This window comes from Nomia melanderi, chromosome 12 (assembly GCF_051020985.1).
Source record: "Nomia melanderi isolate GNS246 chromosome 12, iyNomMela1, whole genome shotgun sequence".
Classification (NCBI taxonomy): Eukaryota; Metazoa; Arthropoda; class Insecta; order Hymenoptera; family Halictidae; genus Nomia; species Nomia melanderi.
This window is the reverse complement of record NC_135010.1, coordinates 5,139,583-5,152,375: the sequence shown is the minus strand read 5'-3', so window position 1 is coordinate 5,152,375 and position 12,793 is coordinate 5,139,583. Positions and strand designations below refer to the sequence as shown.

General features: G+C 33.3%; 1 long non-coding RNA gene across 1 annotated transcript in view; it reads left to right on the top strand.

Moving 5' to 3' along the window:
- LOC116426200 (uncharacterized) overlaps positions 1-12,793 on the top strand; it is a 187,155-nt gene that overhangs the window by 43,472 nt on the left and 130,890 nt on the right. The gene's annotated exons all lie outside the window — the stretch shown is intronic.

Here is a 12,793-nt window from a genome sequence, read left to right as displayed (position 1 = left end):
TCGTTCGTCCTGACAAACAACGTCAATTTCTTTTACGACCGCATCTCGCTTTAATTTCTCTACGACCCGGGTCGCAGCTTAGCGGTCGCGGAGCTAATTTCATTCCTCGTCGCAGGGCCATTAAAATAGCGTTCAGCACCGCGTTGAGTGCGTGTCCCATATTTTTTCCCGTCGTCAAGAGGAAGGAAACAATTTCTTAACTACGTGGAATAAAATATTTCTTTCTGTAATTCGAAATTCCAACTTGTTGTAATAGTAAAATACCTGATAAGAAATATTGAACATGTATATATACATAATAAAAATTGTAAATAGATTTGCATTGGTGTTTCAAAAAGTTAGTCCGGTATTGGTGTAGCTATTTTTATAACAACGAAACGGTAAAACATTTATTAATTTATATAATTTATATAATATTAATTTTAACTTCTTATTATGTTGGAATTATAAAATCCTTTGTGCTTTCAGAAATTGTCAACAGAATATATATTTTTAGATGCTTATTTACAGAATTAAGAACTTGATTTTGAATATAATTATAATAAAATATTCTCACAAGCAATCTTAGAGAATGTTAAGCTTTGTAAAGACGTTGTTGTTACTTATTTAAACATATAGTTACATGAAAATATTTCGAAAAACATTTGGACGCTATTATAAATTCTAATCCAGTTATAGCTGCATAAACAGATTTGTATATACCTACATCAAATACGAATACGAGAACCACAGTAAAATTTTATTTTGCATAAAGAATTGCAATTTACCATAGATACAATAAAATAAAATAATTAAACCATTCAACTCATTTAAAAATTATTAGATACATAATATATAATCTATAATGTGGAATGTTGTAGTAGGAAAGTAAATAATCTTCTTTTATTTACTTTCATATCACAACATTCTGAATCCTAAATCATATATTATATATTATATACAATACAAAACAAATAACAGAGATAAATGTATACATCGTACACAGTCATACACAATCATATGTAATACAGTTAAATATACATTTCAAAGAGCAGCGGAACGTCCGAAGGAAATAAAAGGTAAAAAACGACGAAAGGAAAAATAATTTTTTCGCTGTGGCCGAGCGGAATGTCTGTAAAATTGCGGGGCCGCAAAGGCCGCGAACGCTGTTACCGTGTTCGCCGCCGCGTCCCAGATATTTCCTGGTTAGAATCACGTCGAAGACTTCAACGGCCGAGCGTAGAGCCGTGATGGCGGCGGTGCGCGCCGATCCCACGCTTGGAGATGCGTATCTTCGTCTCGTTTGGTGGTTTCCCTTTGTTTTGGCTGGTATCGGCCAACTTCCTGCCGTTTTCTATTCCTCAAGCCACGTGTGTTACGCAGCCTTCTTTCTTCCTACTGCTCGGCTCTCGCTCGCGCAGGCAACACGCCCGATGCACGAAAACGACGCGGAGACATCGGGAACCGAGACACTTCTTCCCACGAAACGATCTTCGCTCTCGGATAATTTAGCGATCTCTGTGACTTCGAAGTGCGGGATGTCTTTGACAAAATGTATAGTTCACAATAATATTTGATAGTTATACTATGAGTAATGTTGTTTCTTATCTTCGTTTGAGTGAATGAAGGTATTAGGATTAGGCGATGCGTTTCTTAGGTATAGTGATTTACAAAAATATTTGAAATCGATATATCAAATTATACTGTGAGTAATGTTGTTTCTTATTCTAGTTTGGGTGAACGAAGGTATTTTTTAATGAAAGTATTCATTTTTTGTACTAGAAGTCAGCGTAAAAAGGGACATTATTTATGGAATGAGTTAATATTTGTAATGGAAATGTTGTCGGATAGTAGACGTTTCGATGTTGTGTGTATGATACTTTGAGTACATGCGAAAACAATTCGTCTACGTATAACAATAATACACGTTAAAAATGTCCATTTCTATTATATATGTATCGATTTTAAATACTTTCATGGACCAGTGTATATTCAATTGAAAATTGTATTTTCTTAAAATAGTACTTTTGTGTAAACAAATTTCCTAGAAGATGGATCTATGAATCTAAATTTTGAGATCTTAAAGATCTTAAAGATTTGAAAGAGTTAATTTTTTAAAGATCTATGTATTTATTTAAAAACAATATAAACATATTGATATATTAGAAAAATCAAAACTAAAGTATTTCCAATTATTGGAAAAACTTCTAATTTCTCAAAAAGCTTCTTCAATTTTAAAACATACATATTACTTTCCACTCTTTGCACAGGCAACCAATTTAAAACAGACAATTAAAGAGCCTTAGTAAAAAGTAAAAATACAAAATCACAATTAATAACATTCCATCATACAGTGTTGCGCTACTAATATATATTTGCGAAACTAACTCAATTATAATTGCCCGAGTTTCATTTCTGCTTAAATAAACAACAAAAAACGAGACTAAGATTCGTGATAAAGTGTTATTGAAAGTTCAAGACCACAACTGAAATTTCAAAGGGTATTTAAATGGGAGTTTTATGCAGCTACACCATCGTGATTCGCTATTACTCGCGTCCGGGATGAGTTTGAAGCGGATGAAACGCTTTGAGACCTTTATAAGGATCGTTCCGGAACGCTGCGGTCGTCCAATAGCTTCAGAAAAAAAACTGAACAGATCCTTAGAGAGAAAGAATATCTGTTCAACTAGGGTTCTGTGTAATGTAGACCCTAAAATCAAGCGTTCGTCGCATTTTCGAGTGTGTCTATGGGAAAAATTTTATTCCGATATCAGTACATGTTTTCAATAAAGATGTTCCTGATTAAAAAATTGAATTTTCAAGCGGTACCCAGTAAAGTGTGCAAAGGATATACAGTTTTTAACCCCCTCCCCTGTGATATCAATATGAATTCGTGATAAAGATTTTTAATTAAATTCAACCAAGTCAAATTATTATTTACTTTTCCGAATAATAATTAAACTGTTAACTGTAGAATTTAGTTTTAAAAATTTGAATAAAAGAAAATAAAATCAATATAATAAAATGACATGAAAACAATAAAGTCAAACAATGAAGTGTCTACTCATCAAATGCAAAGCAAATGCATCTGTAATATAATCTAACGAAAAACTAAAGCAAAACGAATAAAAATTAGTATTGATGATAAATTAGTATCATTTCGAGTTTTAGGATGACGTGTATACTCGTCAAGCGCAGTTAACTCAATAAATATTACTTTTCTTCTATCACTCGTTATATTAACGTATAAGCAATAATCACCAATTTTCTAATAAATCGTACATAGAACAAGGGATTAAACAAAATTGTCTAAAGCGCTGAGGTCAAGTTAAAATGATCTTTTCTCACGAGGAAGAGTACGGTTTATCTCATAAAGTCTATGAAAATCAATAAATTGAAACCAGCAGTTAAAAGCGAGTGCACTCGAATACCAAAGAAAATAATTCATGACGCTTGAAATTCCATTAAAATGGCCATCAATACGAACACCTACGATAACTCGAAAAATTCTACATTACCTTCATCAGCTTACATTACAAAACTGAATAACATCCTTAATAAATATTTTGTTAATGTAAATAAAAGTGTGTATATGTATATTTCTGAAAATTCTTTATAGAAGATGTTACACACCCAAACAAAAATCACCAAATCGTTTTCCAGCTGAAAAGACTGAAACGGTACACTATGCATAACGAACAATCCATAAACTCTTTATTGCAAATAAAGTAAAGTGAAACGTGTACAAAGAAGATAATAGAATACTTCAAACGAACAAGCCTAATAAATAAGATTTAAAATATTATAGTTGTCGCTGATAACCATAAGTAGCCGTGACATAAAATTCGTTACACACAAAAAAACATAACTACACCGGAGATCCTACTCATTCACGATATGTAAACAGGTTATGTATTAATATTTATCAAACACCAAATAAGTAGTTCAAACGAGATTCAACAGTAGCATTTTATTTCTTCATTGGTCAAAAGTATCGCCCACGAGTATTTCATTCAATGTATTCGCTTCCTTAGATCTTAAAAGCGGAAAAAAGAAAAATTTGCATAATATTCCACAGTCTAGTTACCAACAAAAATATGAAAGTCGAAGCAAACGTTGTGCCAGTTTTTACATTTCAATGTGTCAGCAGCTTTATCGATGCGAGCCCGATATCCAGGTAATAGCGAATTTATCGCAGCCTGAATTTCGCCACAATTTTGCCCAATTTCGTCACATGCGACGCTATTCCCGCCAATTACATAAATCATTTCGAAAACGTACTTCTTTATTGCGTCGGGCCGAGTGGGAGAGCATTATACCGTATTCCTAGCGTTTCGTATTCATGTTATAGCTTCTTAATAAAGCATTTATGGACTTTTTATAGCGTGACATTTTAGTGTAACTTTTAAGCGTTCGGGTGTACTGGCGAGGCCCGCTCGGAAACTCGCGGGACACCCTGTATAAGCTGTCGAATTTGTTTGAGGTAGAGGATTAGTTTGATATACTCTCAGACAGATCAATCGGATTATATTTTACGGTGGCCACTACGGTTGAAACCGTGCTCTTTATGTTTCCTATTTATTATTCTGCATTTTGTTATTCCGTAATACGGAATAAAGTCCCAGCGTAAGCCGCGAGCTTAACGTAAGAGCATTAGCATAGGTGGGTCACTCTATTTTGTTGCAAAATTAATGTGCATTTTATTGGGCGTGTATACGTTGTATTTTGTTATTTTATATATTCGCGTGTTAATGTTTATTCGAAGACAGGAAACAAGGGAGTGCAAAAGATTCCGCAATCTATTGTTTCATAATTGCTGCTTTACGGTTTCCTTTTGGTTTCACGCGTTAACTTTGACCAAGTGTGAAGATTAATTCATTTGTATTCTTTTTCGAAAGAAAGGGAATTGTTGATTAACCCCTTGCCCTATGATTTTTTTTTCAATTGAGCTCAACAGAGATATTTTATTGTTTTTAATTCATTAGAAAGAAAGGAAAATTCTACACATATTCTATGTCGACGTTTACTTAGAAGTATTACAATTAATAATAGAAACATGATATTTAATTCGGACTTGTAATAATTAAATGATATTCATGTTTGTTAAATTCTATTTGAAATCTTTACTGTGAGTCTGACACGATATTGCAGGGCAAGGGGTTAAATAAAAATTTCTAAAAAATATATGAAAAATTATAAAGAATAATTGTGATCAGTTGACCTGTTAACTGTGGAACTCTCGTTTCGCGCGCAATAAAATAAAAAAAAAACGAAGTGTATTCTCGTCAAACGCAAGACGAATGCACCGAAGGTATATTTTAATAAAAAACCAAAGCAAAACGAAGAAGAATTACATGTTTATCTGAAAATAACATGTGGGGCTAAATAGAAATGATGAGCTAATATAATTATTATAAAATAATATTTAAAGAATAATTTTGATTACATAGTTAACATGTATAAGAAAATAAAAATGGTGAGCTAATTTAATTATTATAAAATAATATTTTGATAACTTTCGTTTCCGTTTTCGTACAAACTGTGTTTACATTGAATCAAATTATTTTTATGATATAATTACTGTTACTTCCTCGGTAATTATTAAACATTTATTAAGTAATAATTGAACTAAATCCACTGCAAATTAAACCTACAGAACCGTTTTCAGAAATGGCTGGATTCGTAAAGACGAATAACATAAACGACGAACGCGAAACGAGAAAAACCAATGTTTGACTCTTAATAAATGGCTAAATTTGCGACATTCGTTTCGCACATTATCCTTTCTTAATAGTCCGACTTACTAATTGTAAGGCGTTCAATCTTTAACACAGATTCCGCGAATACTTGAATTTTAATGGACGGTATCATTCAGTCGAATGTTAGCCAGCCACGAAGCGGGATCGTGAGTTTCTCAAAATGTATCCGGAGTAACGTATAAATCGCTTCCGAACGTAAAAATAACGAGCTGAGATTGTTACGGCTTCTCGGGAGATAAATTTAGCTATAATATCTGCGTCTCGAAATACTAAAACGTTTATATTCTACTTTCACTGGTTTTCAGTTCAGCTACAAACGTACATAAGTACCGCTTCAAGCGCGGACTCAATATGGCTGACCGACTATTCGGTTGCCCATAATCAACTCGTTTTCCATACTGTTTTCCAATAAATGTCGGCCTCGTCGCGTCTTCTAAGAGAATATTATTCGTCGACCTCGGAATAACGAATGGACTATGAGTTATACACATCTGTAACAATTATTATTATCTGTAACAACAACTATTATATTCAGTATGAACGCTTGTGTAAATTTGTGATAAGTAAATTTATTTATTTCTTACGTCAAATGTTTTGTTCTGTTAATAGTAACACGTAATTATTAGGGTATTTTATAACAATAACTATTATATTTATTACGAATGTTTGTTTAAATCTGTGATAAGTAAATTTATTTATTTGTTAAGTCAAAAGTTTTGTTATGCTAGTAGTAATACGTAATTATTAGGGTATTTTACAACATTTATAACAATAACGTTTACATTCACTATGAACGCTTGTGTAAATCTATGATAGGATAGCAAGTTCATTTATTTCTTACGTCAAATGTTTTGTAATGGTAATAGTAATACATAATTAGGGTATTTCATCTGAATTTTTAAATTCTAATATGTTGAATTTAAAGACTGTATGAGTGAATAAATATTCGCAGTTTAATAATAAACGAATATAATTATAGTATACGTTTCCCTCTAAACGTACCCCTAACAGTATATTTTTTATGTAATTTAATATTGAATAACTTACTAAAACTTGGACATTTAAATACTGCTAACAAGTATTTGTAATAACACAATTTAAAATTTCACAAGCGAGTTCATATATTTCAAACGCGTTCTATTACTCGAGCTCACTCGTTATCATGATCGTTATCATTATTTTATGTTCCATAATTCTGCATGTTCCAGTGGTATTTTTAATCTTAACAAATAACTGGTAATTCGAACATTAAGATATATTAATAAAACAATTGAAAAATTCAATTAAAGAATTTTAATCTTACCGAATAACTACGTTGCAATAAATCAACATCAGAAATAATGACATTAACAGCAAATTAAATGTACACCACGTCTAAAAGCATATTTACCATCATTATCAATCAAATATTAATTTAGAAACCACTAAACTTATAAATGTGGTAAATACTAAACATGCTTAACACGTTGACTGCTACGGTGGTCATCGATGACCTTCTAAATTGTTTGGAAACAATTACAATAAGAAAATGATGTCGAATAAAAATATTTGGTAAAGTAAGTAACTGCATAATATTTTAACATTATTATTGCGATACCAAATCAGTAATAATTATTTCTATTACTATTTGTTATTATTACAAAAAATAAGTGTTACCATTTAACCAATCAAATAGGGAGATCTCCCACTTTCCCTTAGCAACGAATTGCCATTTATTTTATTTACTTTTCTTTTATTATTTAATAAGTCTTAAACTGGATATATTTGCATATTATAAGCTTACCTATAATAACCGCTTGCCCTACAATATCGTGTCGAATTCATGGAGAAGATTTCAAATAGAATTTTACAAACCAATATTAGTCAATTTATTTTAACACAAATTACATATTATTCCTGTTATGAATTATTATACCTTAAAGCACACATTGATATAGAACAAGATTGGAGTTGTTTCTTATTTTTACTGAATTATTAATAACAGTCATATGTAGTCAGATAGATTACAGTTCAGAGAGGAATCATAGGACAAGAGATTAAACATTTTTATTCAACATCAGTCGTCTTGCAAATTGTAATTGTTTTCAAGCAATTCAAAGACGTCCGTCATCGGTAACCGACACGGTATTTAACGTGTTAACGCGTTAAAAAATAAACATATCGGACTTTCCGATCAACCCAATACCTCATAATCGAAGTAGAGGTAAGACGTCCATCATAATTGAATGTTAACATTGTAAGACTGAACGTTAACCACTGCACAAGGGTTAAAGGGTTCATTCCCGAGCGGTGATTTTATGCATTACGAGTTAATAGAAAGCGAGGCGACCAGCCCGCCGCGATATTCGACGGACAGGATTCCGTAATAGTCCCTAAGGGAAAAAAGCGGAGCCCCGGTACCGTCAAGTCAGAATGGCGGTCATTACCGTCTAACAACGCGTGATCTCTTGTGCCCGTTTTCCCTTTCCTTTCTCTCAGGTTTGCCTGGCGCGCCGCACCGCTCCCTCGCTTGGGCCCGTCTTCGCCTGGCGCTCGTCCTTCGGTCAACCCTCTCACGGATTCGACGCAAAAGCGGAGTTGCCCATTATCCGAATTCTTTCAGATAAATATTTGTTCGGGATAATTAGTCGAATTGGTCCTTGTTAGGAGAATGCTTCATACGGATAATAATGATTGGTTAGTTGCAGCGAGTTCTTCTGTCTATCCATTCGAATAATTGATGTTCTGGGGTAGCAAGCTGTTTTGAAGTACTCGAGGTGTATTCCTTTTATGTAATGTATTAAATTAAATTAAATTAAATTAAATTCCATTGCTTTAAATCTTTCTTCTGTAAAATGTACTTCTATGTAGTAATGATATTGATTATTAATGATTATTTGCACTCGAAAGATTTTCACTAGAAATATTCAATATTTTCTAATTAGATGCAGACAATTATCTTTCAAATTACTTTATCAAGAAATCACGCATAAATTATAGGACAAAGTTACTTGCTTTCAATATTTCACGTATTGATGGTTACAAAGGTAAATACCAAACTTTATAATGTTGCTCTATCAAATTATGTGGCGTCTGACAGTCGCCTGCTGAGTACAAAGAGTTGAATTACCGAAGAATAGTTCTTGATTTAATATTCGAAAGGAGATTAATTGTACATGTCAATATTAGAAAATCATATAATATTGTATGAGGGAATATTAATATTCTTATGTAAAGTAATTCACGGTTTAATTTTATTAAATACTTATTAAATATGATAATTGTTTCTTTATTAAATTTGTATAATACCATTTAAAATATTAACTTACGTATTGCCATAAGGACATAATCCATACTTTTATTCTGACAAAAACATACAAATCGATTATTACTAATTCACTGTTTAAATGTGCCTATTGTAAATCATAGTGAGACATTTTGGTCAGTAAGACTCTACGTGGATCATTTTTAAATAGCGTTGTAAGCAGTTATACACATATGCATTGCACTGGTGTCGTTACCACGCATTGAAATCACTGGCACGAATGAGTTCGTATTACAGTTACGCTCAAGATTTTATCAACGAAAACGAACTCCGCTGCTTGTCGCTTGAATATTTATTATGTTATTTTCAGTTTACACTTTCGACACACCGGAAAATTATAAAACATATCGGAATACTGACAAAAACTTGATAAATATGTAACAAATTGTGCCTAATCGAATATTGTCTTATGTTTATACGTTAAGACTGTTCCTTACATATCATATTTCTAAAATAATAATTTGTTCTTGTTGCAATATTTCTCATAAATTGAATAACCAATACTTTGTTACGTAAACATAATGTTTCACATAGAGAAAAAAAAACAGAAAAGTCCTTAGACAAATGGCTATTTTATTTAAATTTAAAAAATGTATCTAACTGCATATTTCGTATTAGTGTATGGACAAATTTCAAGAAAATAGTTTTAACTAACATTTTATTTCCTATGACAATAATTTCTTGAGATAAAAATGAAGTCACTTTATTTATACTTACATAAAATAATGTTAATCTTTTTATTTACTATTATGTGAAAACATTGATATAAAACTGTATACAAATTTCAAATTTATTTATAACATCTTTATAAAACTACTATTTACAACAATTTATCTAGATAATAAACAGACCGTGATTTTTATGCATTAATGGGAAAAGAATGCAAAAGTGCACAGAATGCACAGGATAAGATAAAATCTACAAAATATTCAAAGTATAGTGATTTTCATAGTATATATTATGATAATCCTTCTTAAAGATTTAAATTCACTTAAATATCGGCAGTCTAGCAATAAACTTCCACTTTGAAAAGTACATTAACTCAAGAACTCCAAATTGAAATTAAATTGAAGACTACAGTATTCCTTCCTAACAATTAATCTAACGGCATCACCGTTATATAATATTTCTTCGTTTCATTTTTTTCTCTCGAAGGTAGAACCCGATTCACCTTTTCGGTCAGTAGCCTTCCGAACGCGGGTACAGGTATTCCGAAAGGACTAGAGAGATCATTAGTGCCATAGAGGGTTCACTGTCTTGAAAGAATACAACCTCGGATGCTCTATGACGATACAGCGCTTGATGAGATTGTGAGGACGCTTACCTGAGCCAAAATGAAAAAGGAAACGAGCAACGATCGAGGCTTCCTGGAAGCACTGCTTCAAAATCTGTTTGCTCAGCTTCTCAACACGTCTATCAAGAAAATATTAAATTCCTTGTTCTTATTTCAATACAAAAATAAATCTCTCGATAAACAGTTATTATAAAGTCCAATCAAAACTTTCCATATAAATTTACACGATCGTTAATTCGTAATATGTCATTAAAGTACACGAACTTTCACTCATTAGATGTACACTTCATTTTTTAAACAAATCTTCTCAAAACTCATGTACAAGAGAAGCCACTTTAACATTTAGTTAATAGAGCAAGAATCCAATATTTACTAACAAGAACAATTTAACAATTTACTATCGGACTAACTGATAAAATATGAAATACTCTTACAAGACCGTTGCGTTCAAATGTTATATACACACCCAGTTCTCTTTTTACGTGATTTTTAGACGGGGACAAAAAATGCAATTTTCCCTCGCGAATAGATTTATTGCGGAGAGCCGATGACGTCGAGGCTCGTTTACAGTCATAAAATAATTCACCGTGTAACATCGTAATACAGCGTTTCCCGTGGTGGGGCTGAAATCGAAAGGTATAATTTCCGATAAAGTCCTGAATAACAGCGGCCCGGTCGGCCGGTGCGGCTCTAAAAAGTTCACAGTAATCCCCAAGGCGAAAACTTGTCTGCGAGAGGCCGGCCGGCCATTGCGACCCGAGTCATTCCATCTCGCGCGTTTTCACTCCTGCAGGCATCTCCTCGCCCCGATTTTCCTGCCTAGACTCTCCTCGACATGAAATTCATATTTCTGTTCTTATTTGGACGTAAAGTAACGTTCAACCGTCCGCTCGGTTAGGTTTCTAAATTCCTTCGCCGCTTAAACCATCAATGATTCATATGAGTGCGCATATATACGTGCATTTCTTTGAGAACGATATAAATACTTTGTTAGTGAGGAATGCGTGTGTTAATGAGATCTTCTGTTGCGGAGGCAGATTTGTTCGGATCTTTTTAACGATGTTTAGATTTTATACACTCCATTCTGTTTTCATGTGATAAATACATTTCGTATAAAAAATATACTGTATACATAGAGAATTAGAGATTATAATTAACCAATTAATTGCGTTTGACGAGTATATATACACGTCATCTTAAAGCTTGGAATGATACTGATTCGTTCAACGATGAATTCTATATTTTTACACATAAACATGTAATTCTTCTTTATTTGCTTTGGTTTTTCATTAAAATACATCCTAGGTGCATTCGTTCTGCGTTTCACGAGTACACACTTCATTTTTTTATTTTATTGCGTGCGAAACGAGAGATTTGTCAAACTAAATTCCACATTTAATAGGTTAAAAACAAAAATTTCATTCCTTTAGGGGAAAATGTTTATTTCTTAAGTAGCACAACTGTAATTTTGCAGATATTCAAATAATTCTGATAGGAACGGAAGTAGGAAGTGTAATGAACATATTTGCCAAATGTCAGATGAATCGGATGACTAGTTTCTTGTAGGTATCGTGAACAGCAGTTTGAGGAATGGTGTTTAGAGAACAACGCGTTTAAAGGATTCGACACTGGTATGTTTGACACAAATCGTGACGGACGGAGGTAGTTATGAGAAACATTCGAAAGAAAGCAAGTGTTCAGTCGATGGACGTTAATGTTAAACTAAAATCAAATGTACACACATGTGCCAGTATCCTTGAAGAGGTTAAAGAATCGCGACGCGCTCCGAATTGTTTCCTTGGGATGAACCGGCGCATCGTTATTCCATACATAAAACATGAATTTCAATATATATCCGGCGCGCGCATCGTTAGCCGCCAAACCGTCTCGCGGAGGATCCCTCGGCGCATCGATTCTCCTGCTCGTTATTGGATGCATATCTGCGGCAGCTCGTTCAGCTTGTCCCCGATAATTGACGACTTTATGTCGTATACAAACACCGCGCCGATATCGGTGGTCCCGTTCATCCGCCGCGGCTACACGCCGCATTATCCTTGCTGAATATCTCGGGGCCCCGGTTGCGTGGGTGCATCCGTTATGTTATGCAATCTCGAAACTGCACGCCTCGTGCATCGCCCGATAGATAATGGATCTCTCAATAAGCGGCGTCGATGTGTCGCGTCGCGCACGCCGGATTCACCGAATACGTGGCACGACTCGAAATACATTCTCGAAATTCTCACTGGATTGTATGTTTTGTATATTTCAAAGTTTTATTTCAGTTTACTTGTTTCGTTTTATTTTGTTTGACGCCTGGCAGAGTTTCAGATTGATTTATAAATCTAGTAATATGTTGCGTTAATTATTTTACGAATTTCTTGTTTGATTGCATTATGCAGTTACAGTGCATACATTTTCTAAGGTACAGTATAGTAGAAAGTTTGATATAACTTAGGT